Genomic DNA, 10,162 nt, shown 5'->3' on the forward strand with positions numbered 1-10,162 from the left:
ATAAAGGCTCTGAAATGTTTACAAGAATGATCATTAGCAGTGGCAAGGGTAAGAGAAAAGTTGTCCCTGAAGATTTGATCTTTCCTTTTATCAATTTTCAAGCTGTGAAGTCCATCCTGCACAACCTATTAACCTTCAAGGACATTATGGTAAAGAAACTGACATTATGAGAAGCCTTAGATGAACTTTTTCTACAGTTTTTTCCAAGGAAATCACTTTTCATTATTACAAGAGAATTAGAAATCTGCATCCAAGATATCAGTGTCATTAGTGAAGAATTACCAAGAAAGATTGCCAACTAATTAATAACTAATTCATTGCAATTACATTTGGAGAAGAGAGCCCTCTGAAGGTTCTGGACCATCAGCATTGCTCTATTTGGATCCAAAAGTCATGTCAATTCAAGAAAGAATTTGTCTCTCTCTCGTCAGCTGATGCTAGACCTGAGTATTTCATGGAACAAGGAGTTATTAAATGATCACACAATTGGTACCATGTTTACAAACTGTATTATTCATTATACTGGCTGAAAGGTAGTGTGTGAGCACATTCAAGGAGCATCAATGCCTTGTGGCTGCTTATATTTAGCTGTCTTTTTCCAGGTAGAGGATGTGTCTTTGCAGAAGTTGATTTTACACAGGCAGCAGCAACAGTTTCTAAACAATAAAGAGTCTGCAGATGCTTGGATTATCACCTCTCATTGGGGAGCTTTCTCAGTCGAGCATCTCAAATTTGACGTTTCCATGGTTCCAGGAATTTTGTAACACTTCACATAAACTATTTTCCAGAATTCCAACTGTTCAGTACTGTGATTATGTCCTCGTGCTGGGTTCAATCAGCAGTGAACTTGCTTAGTGTTTTTGGGAAGCTTTAAGCTGCTCATAAAGTTGTATATGTAAAGTAAGAGGAGAAAATATGAGACTGGAAAAAACCAATGTCACTTTCTTGGGATGTATGACATTCTCTGACAGAAGATAAATGTTCAGTGTCCCTGAACTGAAATTCAAGCAATAATTTGATGATCAGTAGAGAAACTACCTGAAGTAATGAAACCATTTTTTCCTCACCAATATGAGCTATTTAATAAAAAAGAAATTGTAACTAAGTTTTTATTTCTGAAGAAAGTCACTGAGTCATCTTAGTTACACACAGCACATTCAAGAATTGCAAGCGTGCCTGCACAGACCAACAGTCATACCTGTAACTCAGACACCAGTATATAGAGAGTTATAAATAAGACTAAAGTTAGTCAAACTACTTAATGTGACTTTTCAAGAGCCCCAAAATTTCTGAGTAAGCCATGATCTAGAATGGTCTTATCAACTGTACCAGGCCCTTGCAAGGAATTAGGTTTCTGACTGTGATAGCTTTTGGTTTGAAATGCTTTGAGTTTATTTTAATTGCAAATTTCTGAGGTAGTAACATGAATTCTTCATCATTTGTTTGCAACTTAGTAGTATCAGATGGCAGGATTGATTTGTGTCTGATGAGTCTAAGTTATGCCAATAGCTTTTTCATTTGAGCTGACATTGCACACTGCTGATCCCAATAAAGTCATGCCGAGCTATGGTGAAGACAACCAGAAATGCACTACTGATATTCCTGAAAGAGATTGCATGATAAGACTTAAGTTCTCATTGTCCTGCATAGCACTCCTTGTCCAGTTTACTAGCTTCAGTTCAGCAAGATGGCATCACAGTTCAGATCTTCATGATCTTAACTCTACCTGAGGCAATGCAGTACCAGCAGGAACAGATTGGATTAATCTCAGCCATCCTTATATTCCTTTTTGCCATAAGAATTCATATGTTATAGAAACCATTGAGCTGAACCAAATGGCTTCAATAATTATCAGAGTCATCAGACCTGTGATATACAGTCAGTGATGTCCATCATCCACATACTCATTTTTTGACACAGTAAGCTCACAGAGGTAGTTAATGGATTAGTGCAAGTGACTCTTCCAGCTTTTAGTACAATGGAAAAAAATAAGTCACATATAAGAAATATATAATATGCGAGAAATTCCCTGCTAGGTCAGCCCAGTAGTCCATCTAGCAGAATATTCTGACTATTTAGAAAGTGCATATGAGCTTGGCCACTTCTGGTCATCTAGTCCTTTTATAATTCCTCAGTATCAAGAACTGTCTAAAGAGGGATGTTATAGGGCACATCCCTGCCTAGTTCTGTTAGTATCTGTTTACAGACATGTTGCCCATGAATTTATCTCATCCCTTTCTGAACATCCCAATAGTGTCTCACCTCCCAAAGTATTTTTTGTAATTACTTACATCTGATAGTGCTTGCAGGATCAGGTCCCAAAGGACAGGCCAGCGAAGGGAAACCTAGATAGATAATCCTTCTTGGACTAACCATGGGAAGGGTCTCAGGGCTGCCAAGAGACATCAGGAAATGCATAGGTTAGCACATGCCAATTAGCAGTAATGCCATCAAGGGCCTGATTCCACATGGGACTTTCGTGCCTGGGCCCCACTTTGGGTGCCTAAATTCACAACGTAGATTTTCAGGCCTTGCTGCAAAACCTTAGAGATGTCTGAAAAGTATATGTGCCACGTTTTCTTCAGAAAATTCCCAGAGGTATGTAAACATCATCTTCCAGACGTATGCAGAAATCCCTCACTGTTGGCACAGCAGAGCAGCTGGGTGCGTTATTTTCATGTGCTTCTGCCTGGTGTATCAACAGGACTTAGAGCAGATGGACCTAGAACACACTTTCTAGATTGGCCCTCGAACACAGCTTAGCCAGGGGCATTTTAGGGAGCAGTTCGGGACTTGCCAGAATGCCATTCTTCCTGACGAGACTGTAACTACCTCTCAGTGAAACCACAAGATAAATGGCAATCTTGACAGAACGAGACCCTGAGTAACCTGATCAAACATTGAAGTTGGCCCTGGGCTAGATGACCTCCACGGGTCCTTTCCAGCCTAAATTATTCTAATATTCTGTTCTGAAGCTGAGGAAAAGCAGTCATGAACAAGGTAGGGAAAAAAAAAAGAAGACAGAACTAAGGCTGGGGAAGAAAGGATAGCATAGACGTGTTAGGACGAAATCAGAAAGGCAAAGGACAAAGCAAGAAATCACTATCAAAAGACATAAAAAGTAAGGAGAAGCTTTAAGTATTGCAATAGCAAGAGAACTAAGGGAGCCTAAACAGAGAGAAAGCCATTAACAGATGATGATATGCTTAACGCCTCTGTCAATTCAGATTACAATTAAAAAATGAAGTGCATTTAGCTAGTTAGCAAAATTATTAGTGCTAGTAACAAAAGGAGAAGGAGTCAGGATGGGACAGGAAAACCAAGAGGTAAAATAATTAGATTAGTGTTAAAACTGGTTTGGCCTCGGTGTACTTAAGAGAATTGGCCGAACTGCTCTGGGTGCCATTCCCTGATAGCTTTGAGAACTTGTGGGGGAGGAGTGAGACTGCAGGAGAGTGCTGATGGGCAAATGTAATGCATGTTCTTAAACAGAAGGAAAGCGGGACTGGTACATGAGGAGTTCAACCTAAGCTTCTGTGTTTCTGTGAAAATACTGGAAAATGATACAGTATTTGTGTGCACCCGGAAGAATACAAAGGGGTGAATAATGCCAGTATGGAGTAGTCTTGTTCCTGTTTAAAAATTTTCAAGACTAAGTTGTGCCAGATCAATTTATTGTCCCATCATAACAGGAGAACAATTCTTGTGGTTATGGGATACGTGGAAGTCACTTACTTGATTTTAATGAAGTTTTTTTTATACAGTTTCACATGACATCCTCATATGAAGACCAGGAAAATTAAGCTCCTATGGGTATTCAACTCCTTGGAAACTCATCAAAGAAGAACTCTCAAATGAGGGACGTGTCAGGGTTCTGCTCTGGGAACACATTTTAATAACTCAGATGATGGACTAGAGAATACACTCATCAAGTCTGCAGATATCACGGAGATGGTATGAATTATCAGCTTGTTGGAGGACATGCCTAGGTTTCAAACTGATTGTGATGAATCAGAAATATGGTCTTTAATAGGTTTCAATTTGATGAGGACAAGGGCACAAATGAGCACTTAGGCAAGCCAGATCACTGCAGAAATATAGACTGAGGAACTAGGTAGGTGGTGAGTCTACAAAAGAAGGAAACTGCTGGTCACAGTGAATCGTGAGCTGAACGTGTGCTGTTGAGAAAAAAACCCCACACACGCCACTAGGACATGCGAACAGGAGGGAGACACATGCGGTCGTCCTTCCGTCCTCTTCTAGGCTGGTAAGACTTCAGCTGTAATTCTGTGCCCATTTTCAGGTACTGCACTGCATCTCAAAAGAGAGACAGCTGGTACAACTAGAGAAAACACAGAGTGCTAACGAGAGTGATGAGAAGCTTAGAAATGTTGTCAAAGTAAATGTTGAATAAATGTGGTGGTATAGACTACAGAATTAGAAAAGTCAAGAGAAAGCACTAGCAGTGATCAAGCAAACAGTAAATAATTGCTGCAAAGAGGCACAGAGTAAACTGATGTTGGTGATTATGTAGGAAGAAAAAAAAAAACCATGAAATTTGTTATAACAAGGTAGATTTAGGTAAGTCTCCTGATGGAAGTAAAGACACCAGACTGGGTTAGCTGCAGAGCAGCAGCTATGTAAACCTCTGTTAGGCGTGCTGTAGCCTTCAAGCAAAATATGATAGACTATGGGACTTCCTAAGATTTTTTTTTTTTTTGCCTTGTTTTGCTGTGAACTATGCTGTCATTGTTCCCTATTAGAAAGAATTCTACTTTGTTTGGGATAACTGAGGAGAATTAAGGATGGAAAAAAGAAAGTCAGTCTGGGTATCAGAGCCCTTGCAGGAGGGAGAAGATCCAGCCAGGCTCCTGTAATTTTCTTTTAGTACTGTACTTGGGTGTTTGAACAGCTGCCTTCCACATTTCATGTGAGAGCCTGCCCCCCTCAGGCTACATCCCTTTCTGAATGAACATTTGAATATTCTTGAAAGCGGCACTACTGGGGCAAGACAGATAGCGCACATGTAATACCCTGGCAGCCTTAGCCCAGGGATCAACATATTTGCCTGAGATGTGATAAACAGGGATAAACAGATCCCTGCTCTGAATCAAGCAGGGGATGGAAATAAATCAGTGGCTCCTATGTATTATTTGAGTGCTTAAAATACAAGCCTAGAGATTTACTCCTGGATTCTTTTTTAGAAGGGGACGTCAGAATTGGCAATTCCAGTTGAATTAGACAAGAATTAAATGACAATTAGATGATGATTCCCTAACAGGAGCGTGTGACAACCATACAGCTGCATGGGCATGTACACTTTGCCACTTTTTATCTGCATTGTCAGTCCTTGTTGTCTCCCGAGTCCCATTCATAATTTCTGAGAGTGCCTTTCTTAAGTGGCTGTTTTTCTACATGCTTTGAGTTTGGGCATTTACTTGTCAGCTAAGGCTTCTGCTGAACAACAAGATGTCCAAGAGTTAAGCACTGTAACACTTAAATGTCCTTGAAATTCTCCAGTACAAGCCAACTCCTTTCTCAATACCTCTCTCTTTGACCTTCAGACACACATCAAAAAAAAAAAAAAAACAACCCAAAAACCTTCACACAAAATAGCTTCATGGAATATGGAGTGGATTGTAATCTGTCTGGTCTGTATACTGAAAACTTCCTGTGCCCGAGAGCCACAAGTGTTTCTAGTAGACAGCCAAGCAGGAGAAGAGCACACATTTGGAAAGGCTCACACTGATCGCCCTGTGATCTCACTGCTCCGGTGTGAAATAGGACTGGGCTGAGCGTCTGGGCTATTTTGATGGTGTTGGCCTCAGCAGCTTCCACTGGCTGACTTCCTCCCAGAGTCAGGGGTTTGGATTACCCAGCAATGCCGGCAGACCCTCGCTGCCATGTGAGATTTTTTTGGCACGGAAGCTTCTTTTGAATTGTGTGTACGCTGTACGCGACATAAGGCTGGCCTTGCTGAAATATAAAGCCTAAACCGATTCTTGCAGTCCTTCTTGAAGAAGAACTATACATAGTTCTTCTACAGTATATACTCTCTTGATTTCCCAAATGTGAATGCAAATATTCTAAATAGATCATAAAGAATTATTTTAAAGTAATAATAGAAAATCTTGCTTCATTCGATTTTTAATCTCTTAGAAATAAAACCATAGGGCTTTCTTACAGATTTGCTTCTTTGGAAAGATGAACTTTTTACCAAAGTTCATCAAAATACTGAACTCTGACTTATGTTTGGAATTTCTTTCTCAGGAAAAAGGAAAACACATCATATGATGTTGAATATCAGTGGAGTATAGTATGTTTAATTAATACACTATTCTTTTCTCCTAAGCATTTTAATACATGCTGTGTCAAACACGTTGTTCACAATGGATTTTTGTTAAGTACAACGTTCTTTTCACACAGATATTGGCTCTATTAACATGGTTTCTTCAAGCTCATGTCTAAGTTTTAAATCCTTCTGGAATTGACACCAACTGTCCATTTTGACACTTGTTCATTAGTTTTTTTCTCAATAGAAGCATTCTCCTTCGTTCAGCTGTTGTAGCAATTTTATATTTCACAAAGTCTCCTTACAAGACCCTGCTGAACATTTTTGCTGGTTTTGGAGAACCAGATAATGTGACAGCCCAAAGTATTTCACAGCTCCATTACAGCAACTTGCCACTTGTTCCAGTGCACGTGCAAAAAAGGAAAGCTTCAATCTGACCCCTTGCAAGTTGTTTTTTTTTTTAAATCAGAATCAATTACTTCTGTAGATCGAGACCTAATGGTCATGACTATTAATCCAAGTCATGCTTCCCTTTGCTAACCTGAAGCAAGCTAGTCACACCTGACCTGACCGATTTAGATGTGCCTTTACTTTCAAGAGCTTGAGTACCTGCTTGTGCCTGCATGAGTAACCAAGGATGTGTGGATGTGGTGTATCGTAACAGTCATCACAAGTCAGAGAAAATGTTGGCATCTTAAGTTAACTCTTGTCATTTTTCTGTTATTCCAGACACGGAGCCAAGAGATTTTTGCCCGAGGACTGAAAAGAAGGAAGATGCCTTTTGTGACAAGTGCCTGCTGCACTCCTGGGGTGCTCATGTGGAACCTTTCCAGAAAGAAGGTCGCTCTCTGCAAATGCTCTCTTAGTAATGCCCTCCATATTGAGACCCACTGCCTACTGCTAGTTCTTTTTTGTCAATGGGAGAGAACTGAAGGGATGGCGAAGGCAAAGCAAAGCATGAGCGTTGTGTGGCCGTGATGCTGCCCATAGTGGCTCTTGACAATCTACTGGCCATTTATTTGTTTTGGGATGACATTATAGGAGAAAGAATTCATTACTTTGACAGTATTCTTAGTTGCGATAGGAGGTGTGCAAAGACATTTTGGGAGAAACTGCTTTCCCCACAGAGCTTCCAAATATAAATAGATAGGACACATAAATGTTAGGAAAAAAGGTTTAATACAATTTTTTTTTTTTTTTTCCTTTGGCTTAGGTAGTTGAGATACACAGAAATTAAGTGATTTGTTTCAGACATGCAAAGTGTGTGAAAACTTGGAACTCAGCATGGATTTTATGCCACAGCAGCACAGGACCATCCTTCTCTGACTGCCAGTTGGCGCTGGTAGTGATGTCAGGGATCCCCTCTGGCTTCAGAGAGAGCACACCGGTATGCAGGGGAGGAATGTTTGTCTCATTAAATTTTGTACAGAGTTAGTATAGCTGACACAATTAATCTCCATTAACCAGCAACCTGATATGTCCCCAAAACCTGCTTAGGAGTGCCAGTAAAGGATAAGAAGAATTGGAAGGGCAAAAAGAATGGGAAAATCAAGAAGTGATAAATGTATCTGCCTTCCTGAGCATTCAGTCCCATTCTTCGTGTACAGTGTGTTTAGTAGATATGTTCTTACAATAATGGCCACCCCACAGGAACTGGGCATATTTTTGAGGAATTGCAATGATATGGCCATTGTTATAGAACATATTTTTATCAAAGCACCCTCCTTATGGCTGTTTTATCAGGACAGCTCAGTATTTTCCTGAGACAACCTGTAACTATTCAGAAGTCGGTATTTCCAAATTCCCATTCTGAAAGAGAAAAAAAAAGATATAAAGGAGAGAAAAGTGTCAAAACTTTAAATGCAAACCATGAAGAGGACAGTATGTCTTTGTAAGTTTAAGGCACTATTAATACCAATTAAACCAAAGGTTTTGCTTCTTAGTGTCCTAAGCAGCAAAGATGAGTTGCTGACAATGATGACAATGCTAGCTCTGAATTTTCTTGTTTATCCTTAGCAGAGAAATGTTCAAATTAAAATCCTACATATAAATGTCAGTCAGATTTGGGAACATTTTCTGAACTCCCCGACTGGGACAGTGCCTTGTCAGATAACTGTCCTGGTCTCAGAAGGGAGGAAGATTACCTGCTAGGCAGCCAGTCTCCTCAGGTCAGTTCCTTGCCCGTGCCTGGAGTGCAGTATTGTGTTATCGCAGCTCGCTGCAGAATTCTGCGCACAATATGCAAGCCCAGATTCACACTATGTGTGTTGTCTCTGTAATACTGACAGAGAATTAGTAGAATTCTGTAAGAAAAATAGTTAAATGGAGCTATTGTGAATCCCAACAGAAGTCTGATAAATGAAAAGGCACAGTTCTGTAACTGTTACATGCTGGATTCTGAGAAAGGGATTACCAATATATTAATCAAATTAAAAATGGATAAATTTTATGTATCTGCAGTTATCCCCAACTGGTGAGCACATGCAGACAGCAGCCTGAGGGAGAGAGAGGGACATACAGTTTTAATTACTTTTTTGCTTATGCCTCCAATAGTGGAAGAAAATCCTCTTCTCTGTCTAGACCCTGTCTGCCTGTGTTCTACACTTGTGGTGTCAGAATATTTGTTTATATATTTAAGATTAGTGAAAGGATTGACTAAAGAGAGTCCTTTGGTTCCTAGCACTGACTTGAATCACAAAGGATGTTACCAGCTGTCATAGTAGGTGTTCCCTGTATTTGTGTTTTTCAGCTGAGCTAAGAATATTTTACAGTAAACCTTATTTAAGTGCGTTCCTGCACGGCTGGTGAGAGCGCCTTATCTTGCAGTGCTCAGCTGAAAGGTTGTGTTACGTTGTCCCAAATAAGCTCCGTGTGTTCTAGGACACACTTCCTGCTCAGCGGGCTTCATGGAATGCAACTCTGAATGCTAGAGCTGTAGTTGCATATTAGGTTTCCAGTAACCAAGTATTCTTTTTATATCATTCAGAACTCCATCTCCTGCAAAATATTTCAGGAACATCCTTGTAAAACTTCCTTCAGCTCATTATTGACTGTAAAGAGTACTGGAATGGTTTATTCATGATTACAGTGGATAGCTGGGTGCAGCTGTCATCCTACAAAAAGATCACCCTGGTAACACCAATCAACAAGCAGAGTAAGATGATCCAAATATAACTGAAACCTTCTAAATGTTGTCTTTCAACTGAAATACAGAGGCACAACTTCATCGCAAACTTTGCCTGATGATGTGGGATCTGTGAAATGTATCACAGACGTTGTTATTCAGTGCTGAAAAGCCATTGCTTTTCAGTTTTCTTTACATAGTGGAATCTGAGAAAGGGCCTACATGATAAGGGAGCTGTGAGAACAAGTAATTAAAATAAGTAATTAGTTCAGCATCATTTGGGAAAAGTTATTGGGAAAAGAGAAACACCATGCAAAATATCAAACATTGGATTCATCTTGCTGTCTTCAGCTGACACTGAACAATGACCAGCGCTAAAATTTATATCAGAATGTATTATAGCAGTAGGGGGAACTTCTGGATAGGAAGCCAGTTTATCCGCACAATCGCATACAGTGCCTATGCTGCAAAGACCTGCAACTGATACCACAGTTCAGCTCTGAGATCAGCACAAAAGTAGGTTTGCACTTGTCTCATCCCTCGTAACCATAGCCGAGGACAGGGCAGAAAATGTATTCTGGGCAAGAGCCAGCGCAAAAATGCAGCTGATATTCCGTGATGTCATCTGGAAATCAACTCATAGGGAAAGGGATAGAGAGAAGGTTTGAAGCAAGACCACTACCCACCTTACCTGAGAATGATGTATGCCTGTAGATCATGACTGCAGTATTTGAATACAGCTGATC

This window comes from Haliaeetus albicilla, chromosome 28, assembly GCF_947461875.1.
Source record: "Haliaeetus albicilla chromosome 28, bHalAlb1.1, whole genome shotgun sequence".
Lineage (NCBI taxonomy): Eukaryota > Metazoa > Chordata > Aves > Accipitriformes > Accipitridae > Haliaeetus > Haliaeetus albicilla.